Raw genomic sequence first — 10875 nt, forward strand, 5'->3', positions numbered from 1 at the left:
TTGCCTGTCTGTCCTCTTAAGAATTTCAATAATGCAGATTATTGCTGAATCTGTTGCGGCACTTTCTCCTTCCAGATTCACAGAGAGCAGTCCTGTAAGCTCTGCAGACTGTCTGCGGTCACAGCTAAGCCCTTACAGGTGTCTGAGGGACTCGGCGCTCGCTCCTCTGGGAATGTCATTTCAAACAGCCAGAGACAGGACATTTGTGCCATCATGGAAGCCAGAGCTGCTCGGAGCGTACCATGTGAGGGCATGTGCCTTTGCACAGGTGCGTGGCTTAAAACTTTGATCGTTTGCAGGTTATTATTGTAGTTTAAAGTTTACGAGAACAAGAACCGAGGCACCGAGAGTGAGAGTAAGCAGGCCTCGTTTCCTTCTCACAAAGCCATCTTCATTATTTTGAGCTGAGTGCTCAGTTTAAAGAGTTCAGCACCGCTGCAATGTTATAGTCTGCTGTACTGTTCATCATCACAGGCACCTCACAAAATACACACCAGCCAAACCAGCACCGCTGGCTGTCTAAACCTGGACCTCTGGGCTTTACACCACGATGTGTGTATGTGTACGATGTGACAGTAATGAATGAACCCTTACTCTCTGTCTTTACCCCAACAGCCGTGCCCTCATTTACTCTGATTATTGATTCATATAGTCACTGGCCGAATTGTCCAATCCATCTAATCCTGACGACTGTCTTGCGATAAGGGAAGAATCCATCTCAGCCAACATCATAAGTAGGATTAACAGTGTGCACAGAGAGGAGAATCCATCAGCACCTCATTTATACAGCAGCCGTATCGTCTGACACGCCGTCAGTCCCAGGTCAAAGTCATTCAGCGTACCCTTGTCATTCCTAGGCCTCAGTGATACTCTATACCCTTGTCATTACCTGGTCTCCGTCACACAGTAGATCCCTTGTCATTATTACTGTGGGTGTCACTCATTTACTGTAATCCTTTCATTGCTACATGTCAGGCATAATGGCATGCGCTGTACGTTTATTTTTGGAAATCTGTGAACAAATGGAATACAGACGAGTCATGAGGGGTATGTCTGCGTTACGGTATACTGTATAGGTTAAGAACTATCACGCTTCACTTGGGAACAACCTTGGAGTAGGAAAAGAAGCTATATGTAAGTGTAAATTCCTCCTTTCAGTCACGTTTATCCACAGACTCTAATAAGAAATGGATGTAGCCACTGTTTGGCATTTTGGCTGTAGCCATCTTGTGATTTTTGGATCACTGCAGATGGCGAGCAGGACGGAGCTCTGGAGCAATTAATTAATCTAGAGACTGCTCCTGCTCTGGTTGGTTGTTTTTATTCAGGAGTAATGGATTCTTGCTAATTCAATTCAATTTCCAATTCAATTTATTTGTATAGCCCAATATCACAACAGAGTGTCTCATAGTGCTTTACAAAGTTCCATTAGGAGTACTCACCCTGTGAGATCATGTGACCTTTGAGAGAAAATATAACACTTTCCTCATGTCAGAGATGAAACTGATATGACCAGTGACTTACCGTTCTGCTGACTAATGTTCACTGATGATTCTTGTTTTCGTACCTTTGGACAGAGCCAGCTGAGCTGCTTGCCCCCTCTTACAGTCTTTGTGCTAAGCTAAGGCTGCTGTCTACTGTCGATCTCCTCATCTGCCTCTCAGGAAGAAAGCAAAACAATGTCCTTTTGACTTTGCTTCCAGTATTTAGGACCCTCACTGACCGTGTGTTGGATGTATCATTAAACTGCCTGTGTCCCGATATGAATGCCCCACATTTAAGTCTCGTCACAGGGACAAGAGGAGGGCAGGAGTCAGATATCAGCCTTGGCCGGTGTTCAACTCTGTGGTTTAAAGTCAGCACAAAGACACAAAGTACTTTCTCATTCATTAGCGAGTGGAGACCTCATACTGCGACTGTAACTCTTTATAGCTGGATTATGGTCATAATACAGGGATTGAGGGACTGCGTTACGAGCGCGGAGGGAGACGCGGCAGCTCTGGTGTCCTGTCTGAGAGCCCAGACAAGGCCCCGGTAGATCCGCTCACCTCGACCCGTCCTGGTCCCGGACTTGGCTGGTCAGCATTGTGCTGTGACCCGGCTCAGCTGTTTAAGCCATCTCAGAAACAAGACTATCTGCCTGGATGAAATCCCAGTCACCTCTTCAGTTTCCTGAGCTATAAAACCTCGCTATCACTCCCAGTGTTTTCTTTTGTTAACCGTGAGCCTCAACCTTTCCCAGCCGTTTAGCAAACTCAAACTTTTATAGGACTGACTTATTCTCCCCACATGCTCCAGTTGCACAGCCTAATGAAACGCAGTAGAGTCCTGCTGATTTCATTGCAGCAATATCAATATTAGGATTGGAGTGCTGTGAGTGCAGAATTCTGGGTAAAACAATAATATCATAATGACCTTGACGGTTTTATTATGGACCTTTTGAAATTAAAAACTGATTGTTGAGAACTGATGTCATCGTGATCGTACAAGGATTTCGGGGTAAATTGGTGCTTGAAGACGTTGTGGTTTTCTATAATTACCTTTAGAAAGTTTGAATGACGTAATTGACACCTGACATACAGACGAAGAGGGGAATACTCCCCCAGCACACAATGGGCCTTAACAGCAGTCCCCCTACAGCGAACAATAGGAAACAATAAGAAAAGGCATATCACAGCACCAAGGGAAAGATTAGATTTTCGCCGGATGATGCTTTGCTTTTGTGCAGCAGCCATTGTGCTGTATGGTGTACATGTTTGGAAATAGATGTTCTTTCATGGATAACATCATGTTTTCTCCTCTCTTATTTCTGGGAATGATTCCTGCTCTCTGTGTGCCTTTGAGGTACAGCCATGCATTTATTCATGGCCCTGATCTCGTGACTCAAACACTGGCTGAGCAGCAGTCTTCACACACAACAATGTTCTGCTGGGCAGCTACCAAGTATTACACACCAGTTTATGGCATCTGATGAGAAGACATGGAAAAGAGTAAAAAGTAATGCCACTGGTGTCTGCTTGTTGTTTGCATATATCGAACCATTATTGGAAAATTGCTTCAGCGTGATCGTGCTCCCACCATACCCATCTCTGTTATTTAACTATTTAACTATTAACTTATTTAACCTATATTTAACACTCCAGGTGTCAATGGAATGAGTTTTTCCACTTTTTTGATGAATGATATTCCATTAAGAAAATAACAATTTAATTATGTTTAATGTATTTGGAAAAAGGACACAACACAACTTTTACGTAACACATAATGGCACAAACGAACTAACCGATCAAGGCAGCAGTAGACCAGCACTCCCATGGTCTGTGAGGTAAAATTACTATTTTTGTCAATGGAGTCTGGTGGCTTTGAAGAGCTGTTTGTGGTTAAACAAGAAGAATCCTCCAGGTTTTATCTCTGCAGGGATCCTTTCTGTAATGTTTTCAGATACTAACAGAATAACAACCTGAGTAGCAAAAAGAAATGCTTTTAGTGGAGGCACATTTCTCCCAAAGGATTATATTACAGCCTTTTTATCTGCCAGTTGAGGTGATCTACTGGACCAAAAAGTCATTTAGATTTAAGATATAAAGAAATAGGGCCCAGGTTTAAAAACACTGAAGTTACTCTTGAAGTGTTTCGTTGAACCTGTGGGTGCTCACAGACATCTGAAGGTCAAGTAGTGTAAAGAATAATGTCAGAATCAGAGTTCATCCACAGAGCGTTAGCCCTGTTGTCAGTTCATCAATCCAGTTTGTTGAAACTCAGTTAGGTTTAGTGCTGAGTAGGTTTGAAGTGATGTTTTAAGGCAGCAATCTACTGATTAATCTGAGGGGTCATGAGACGATTAACGAGACCAAAAATAATGAAGAAAACATATTAATGCGACACAAATGTTTATCTTTTCATTGTAGTCAGTGCATGATAGCCACTTTAGTGGGATGTTTCTGTCAGATGGTCGGTCCACACTCTCATGTATTAGCATCAGTGAGTCACAGGGCTGCAGCATCTGTTTCTCTAAAGGTTTTAAAACGTTTGAAGGGTGTTTAACAGGCTCTGAAGGTGTTTCCAGAGTGCTGTTCTAAACTGTGGACACTAAAACTGTCAGCTGCACAATAAAAACATAAACAAATGAAATAACAAATGTCACTAAACTGAGATTGTGAACATGGTAAATATTATACCTGCTAAACATGAGGATGCCATTTACATTTAGCTCCAACCCCCCCTGTGCACTACAGCCTCACAGAGCTACTAGCATGGCTTTAGACTTATCTTATTAATCATCATTGATCAATTATTATTATATTAATTATAATTCTTTAATCATTACTCAAGAGTTTGACCTCTCCAGGCATCTAAGGGACCATAAATAGGGACCATAAGTAGACGTGGGCTCAGTTCAGTTGTGTAGATTTTTTAATGGTTTGGTTTATTGATGTTTGGTTTATTGTCAAACCCTCAACGGGGCCACGGGGGTTTGCTTCTGCAGCTTTATTCCCATAGCAACCATTACAAACATGAGTCACACTCAGGTCACAGTGTCATTTTTATTTAAATGTTTCTGCCTTTCTGCCCATTTGTGTTACACTTCAGTTGAAGCAGTATTAATAACATGTGTTGTGTTAAAAAAGTCCTCTTATTATGAAGATATATCGGTCTACGTTTACAAAGAACACCCATCATGAAACCCAACAGTTTAATGACAAACATAGTAGGATAATGAAGTAAACAGGTTCTTACTGTCTGATGTGCTTGATTAGATTTGATCTCAGTGCTGTACCTACTAACTAACCTGCTAAGTGACCTGCTTCCCTTTCTATTTACATTTTATTTACATCCTAAGTGTTCTGTTAGATTCTAAATGTTCAGCATGGCAGCGATGATGCTGTTTGGACTCGCACCAATTAGCAGGGCCACATCTTAGCTGGGCTACCTCAGTCATGTGATAATGGGACACACATGGCCACTGTCCCTGATAATCGCTGACATACCAGCAGTTTGAGGACATTTTCAAGGTTGTTAAGTTGACTCTGGGTTCCTCGTGCTAATTACGTTGTCATGTGTGTAATTGTGTCATCTTGTACATCACAGGTGCATCCAGGCCTTTCCATCCCAGCGGCAATTCCGCACATCTGATGTTCATTGTCTCTCAGTGAGACCAGTTAAACAAAGGAGCGAGGGGAAGTGGAAGAGGGGAGAGGAATGAGTGTGTGTGTGTGTGTGTGTGTGTGTGGTGTGAAGGAGAGCCACTTGAGCGCTAAGTAGCGGAGGTGAGATCTCCAGAGCGGGGTCTAGGGCCAACCATCCCTTTCCAGATTTCCAGAAATCCACCCAGCAGGTAGGACGCTCCTGCCTGCAGAGTTACTGAAGCCTCCTGGCTTCGGTGGAGGATAAAAGCTTTCTTCTGTGAAGAAAGGAAGAATTTCTTCCTGGCTGCACAAACAGCTTTGATACGCCTGGAAACAGTGACTGATTCACCCGGAGTCTCTGAGGTCTTTTCTTCCCTCTTGGTGTTCACTTGAATACACATTCTCACCTCTCAAATATTAAATCTGTGTTCATGGACAGTGTTATCCAACCACCGTCACTTCCCAAAGCTGAGAGCTGGTTTAAGATATGTATCTGGCGGTCAAATTGTCAGCAAAACCGTTCATCAACATGTCATGTTAATTTCTGACAAATAGTCTCTGGTCTTCCTCTCAAACTTGCCAAAGCTCTGTGTGGAAACACGACTCAGCAGCTCTAGTCATTGTGGGAGAGCTCCCAGCGTTTCACCTTGGCCTCGAAACTCCTCCAAAGCGCTCAGGGAGCCAGAGGGGAACGTTAAAATGATGATGAAACTATCAACAAGGCTGAACGCCTCACACTCTCATCCACATCTTCAGAGTCCTAAAAGGAACAAACACATTTATGATCTGTTTATCATCGTGCATTACCTCATAGCAACAGTGGCTAATGCTGAAGTGTCTGAGCCGCTCGCTGCCAGTGCAGGACACTGCAAGGAGGTGAGAGAATGTCACTTTGGTTTTTTGACCCGAAACCAAGTGAGCTCATGCACTTGTGTTACTTGCTGAACCCAGAGGTAAGAATTCCCTTAACTGGAATAAACTTTGTACTGGATAGAGAATTCACATGTGGTCACTATTGACATGAAGATCAACAACCTGCAGCTGTTCAAAGATAATGCTGGTGTGTCTTTTTTTGTTGTTGTAGTTTTGGCCTACATCATTCATAATAACATTGTTTGCATCAGGCTAATTGCTGAGATTTGGGAAATGAAGTCCAAAGAGGCAAACACAAGCGGTCAGATGATCCTACTGCAGAGAGTACAGTAGGTGAGCGCTGACACAGGAAGCTGGTCTGTTGATGGACTCACAGACTTTTCTTTCTCTTCCAAACTGTGGCTGTTGTAACAGTCGATAAATGTCAGCCAGTCTGGTGCTGGCAGACAATATTGCACCCTCGACAAAGTCTACAAAGCAAGAAATAGTCAGAGAAATAAGAAGTATTAAAACTATGTGTGGTCACTGTCATGCCAGTGTTAACCTCTAAAGTGAATTGGCAACAGAGTTCAAAACCCAAAAGGTCCCGGTAACAGGCAGTGTGTCAGATTTATTTCCTAATGCCTTGTGTTCTGGTCCGACTTGGGCTGAATATTTTCTAAATGCATCTTACTAAAAAAAAAAAACCTGTAAGTGTGAGGCCTCAGTAGAAACAATAGGAAGATATATCATTTAAGTGAAACATGTGGAGAACGTTAGCTAAAGCTCTCCAGTGCTGCTGTCAGTGTCTCCAGTGTCACCCAGCACACATACAAATGACAACTAGCCAACTGTCTCTGCTTCCAAATATGTTTGACTAACCTGAGGGTTTGTCTAAGGTTCTTTCTCTGACTGCTCACCAATTAAAGTGAAAAATGTCTCTCCCTCTTCACCTGCTAGAGTTAGTTACTCCATTACTTTGGTTGTTCTACCATCTGCAGTGTCTACTTACTGGGCATGGCGACGCACCGAAAGCAAAAGTGCTTTCCTCTTCCTGCTTTGGTTGCTCAATGGTTCACATTCTTCCTTTGTACCGTAAATCCAGCCTTCATTTTCCAGGGAGAACTGCATAGTGACAGTGAGGCTTACAGGGAACTAGTCCAAACGCTGATGGTGTCATTAATCTATTGCCAGTACACTCTGCAATCAACCTTTACCTATCGTGATAAGTTGTCTGCTTCCACTTTAACTATGTGAGCTCAATGCTGTTATTACCCAAAGGAACAATGTCCAAAAGTACAGTTCTTTAACCTTTTAGGAAAGAGTCTGTTGTACTTTTGTATTGGCTTTAGGAGAGCAATGGGTTCGTCCAGCAGCATGAGAAGAACATAATTCCCAACATGCAGCGCTCTCCAGTAGCCACACTGGCCGGCTCAGAGGAACATGCTGCTAATTGATGCCACTGGTGGACTCCTGTTGTGCTCAGCCCCTCGCTGGCTCGCTCCATATCCACTTTGGTATTTATTTCTCTCCCTATTTGTCATATTCGAAATGGAGTCAGTCTGCTTGTTTTCACCCCCTAAAAATGTTGCTGCGCTTTTAATGAATAAAAGACAAAATCTTGGAACCAATTTGGATTCTATAAAAATGTCACTTAAGTTGCCACAGGCTATTTATTTTACGTACGTAGGAGTATACACATTACACACAGCATTCCAGATGAATCACATGGCTTTGAGAGAAATTCTCAACAGTAAATCACAAGGTGGATTTGCAGACAGTAAAACAGAATGGTGTTTCATGACAAAACAACTTTGTCTATTTGGGTGTATAGTGGAATAACGCTCATGTCTCTCATGTCTTTCATATCAGTTTATCCAACTCAGAAATCACTCTGCTTAATGTCACACCCACACTCACCCGCACACACACACACACACACACACACACACACACACACACACACACACACCATTTTATGACTTCATGAGTTCCAGTTACTCAAAATGTTCAGCGTCTGCTGCCAGCTTTCATTTACTCTGATGAATCTGAGGAGATTTCTGAGAGCCAGCCTACATCTGTCGACTTCAAGAACACATCTCTATCAGACTGGGTGGAAAATTAGCAAAGCGCAAAGACTGAATGAGCTGCGTGCCTGTGTTATCACTGGTGCACCTGACCTGATGTGCTGTTTCACAGATATTTAAGTTATGGGAGTTTGATCAAAATGTTTTTAATCCCATGACTTTTATAACAGGCTCTGTCAAAATGTTCTGTTTCCTGTCCAGCTGTGTGAGTGGTCACTTGCTAACATGTGCTCCATATTACTATAGGCCATGTTAAAATGAAACAGGACCCTTCTCCTCACAAAACAATACAGGCTGTGGTCTGAGAGAATCTACTCAAATAAACAGATGGATCTGGACTTTGTTTGATAGTTAAGAAGCCAGCAGCTTAATCATCAAAGCAACAAATGTTAATGTCCTAATGACTAATAGCTTCGGTCTTTGTTTAGCTGACCAGGTGCCTCAATCAAGCTTAAAAGACTAAGAAAGCAGCAGATTTATGAAGTGGTCAGCAGATACGCTGCTTTCGTTAGGTGAGGTTATCAGGTGGAAAACAGGTCTGCACAGCTATCTTTTATTTTGTGCAGAAAATAGAAGTCTGAGGTTCATATGAGACCAAAATATTCCCATTTTGTTTCTGATATAAATCACACCTTAACTATGGAGTGTTTCACAGCTGTCTGTTCAGTTTAATGACCGTTGTGATGATCTTTCTGAGCTTGTCCTCTGGATGCTCTCTCTCTTCACAGATGCCGTTCCTCATTCAGCGTGTGTTGTAGCTTTCCAACAGTTTAAAATTATTTCATCATTATTCTTGCAGTTTACGATTTTTTAATTTTTGAGTTTTGCCAAAGAGTTGTTTCTAATTTGGATCAAATGAAGTGGCTATGGAGAAAACATACCAACTATTGTAACTAGGGTCAACCTAAGATGAATAGCATGTAGTGCATGTAAACCTCTCAGCATACACCAGGGCAACAGACTTATTATGGGCTTTGGTGCTGCTGTTATTTATTTGACATTGTTTTTTTTTTTACAGTGTTTCTTATAAATACACCCAGTGCCTCTGGGTGTTTGATGGGCCTCCACCCTGAGTTTGGTCCGTCAATAAAATATCCATATTTCATCTAACATCACAGCAGCTGCCACCGGGGTCAGTCCCCTGTTCGTCATCACCTCAGCACATTCACTTTTCTCTCCGGGCTCACGTCCATGACGAGCCAGGAAACAGTGAGACAGTTTGGGGACCATGAGGGGGCTTTTTTTTTCCTCTACTATTTTACCCATTTTCATTTTTACTCTTATTCATGTGCTTGTGCCAAGAGAATTCACACAGTATGGGCTTAATAACGTGTAAAATTACCACAACATAATGTTGTTCTCACAAGGTCAGGGGTCTAGTTTCAGATTTTCTTTATTTGTTAGCTTTGGGACAGTTTCATACACATTCACAACTCACAGCAAGTACAAAAAGTGGATTTGATCATTGAGTACCTGGATCTTGAGCACCTTGAGGAACAATTAGTTTCCATAACATGTCTGTTGTGGCTGGTGCGTATAATTACGATGCTGCTCAGAACAGTGAGTATGGTTTCAGTTACCTCTGCATGTGTGTGATGAATGCAACAGGAGACATAGCTGGCTGAGGCTGCTCAGCGAAGCCTGGATCCTTGTTTTTTATGATAAAGAGGGCAGTGCTCTTATCGATATGCACATTTTTCAGAGCTGTGCTGGAGACAAAATCCACATACTCCCCTATTGTGTGATATGGGGAGGATTATTTTTGCTCCAGGCATTCCGTGTTATTCCAGAGGGCCTGGTGGTCTAGTTTTTCAGTGGGGGGAAGAAACATGACAGGCCTCTGTTTTGAAGACCCTTCCAGAAATCAGTTCCAGGGCTCCAGCTCTGCAGCAGCACTGACAAACAGCCGTAACCACCCTGACCTTCCCCAACCAACTTCCTCTGGAGACGAACCCAAACAAATGTTGTTATTCAAGACCTAATAATATTCTGGTATAAATAGGGAAAGGCAGGTTTGCATCAGGGGCTTGACAGGACTGTGAAGGTTTTTGTGTGCACCAAATAACATGAAAGAGAGACACATGTTACTCTGGTAACACATTATAAGAAGGATACAAGTCTTATACTTAAGGCAGGGGTGTCCAAACTACGGCCCGCGGGCCAACTGCGGCCCGTGGTCCAATTTTCATTGGCCCGCAGGAAATTGTAAAAATGTATTGGAATGCGGCCCACACATGGAACCTGCCCTGGACTGTGTTCTACTTCTTAGTCTCACCACTAGGTGGAGTAACGATCTTGAACGAGGCAGCTTCTCCATAAAATGAGTAATAGAAGAAGAAATGTGCTACAGGTGACCCAACATGGCAGAATTAAGGAAACGTGAGAGAGCAAGTGAGAGTAGAAAGTTTGAGACGCGGTGTGCGATGAGAGCACAGCTAATAACTAATGAAGATCACTTCTGCATTATGGAGGAGCTGCTGGATGTTAGCAGTCTAAAGAGCACCAGGACGGGTGAGGATGTTTTTGAAGCTGGGCCAGGTGCAGTTGGCATGATGGGACTTAAATGGGACGAGCTGTGTGGAGGTACGACGGATGGAGCTCCAGCTGGGACAGGTGAGCGCAAAGGAATCTACGGTGTCCGCCGAGGGACAAGAAAGTGGAGGTAAGACTGTCAATTTGAGCACCAGGGCTCTAACACAGACTATTTCAAGCTTCCCTCTCTGATACTGATGCTGGTGCTGGTGGGGGGGGGGGCACTAATGGAGAGGCTTTTTTTTTCTTGAATCATATTCAGTTATCAAGCAGAATTT

The sequence above is a fragment of the Pempheris klunzingeri genome, chromosome 14 (genome assembly GCF_042242105.1).
Source record: "Pempheris klunzingeri isolate RE-2024b chromosome 14, fPemKlu1.hap1, whole genome shotgun sequence".
Lineage (NCBI taxonomy): Eukaryota > Metazoa > Chordata > Actinopteri > Acropomatiformes > Pempheridae > Pempheris > Pempheris klunzingeri.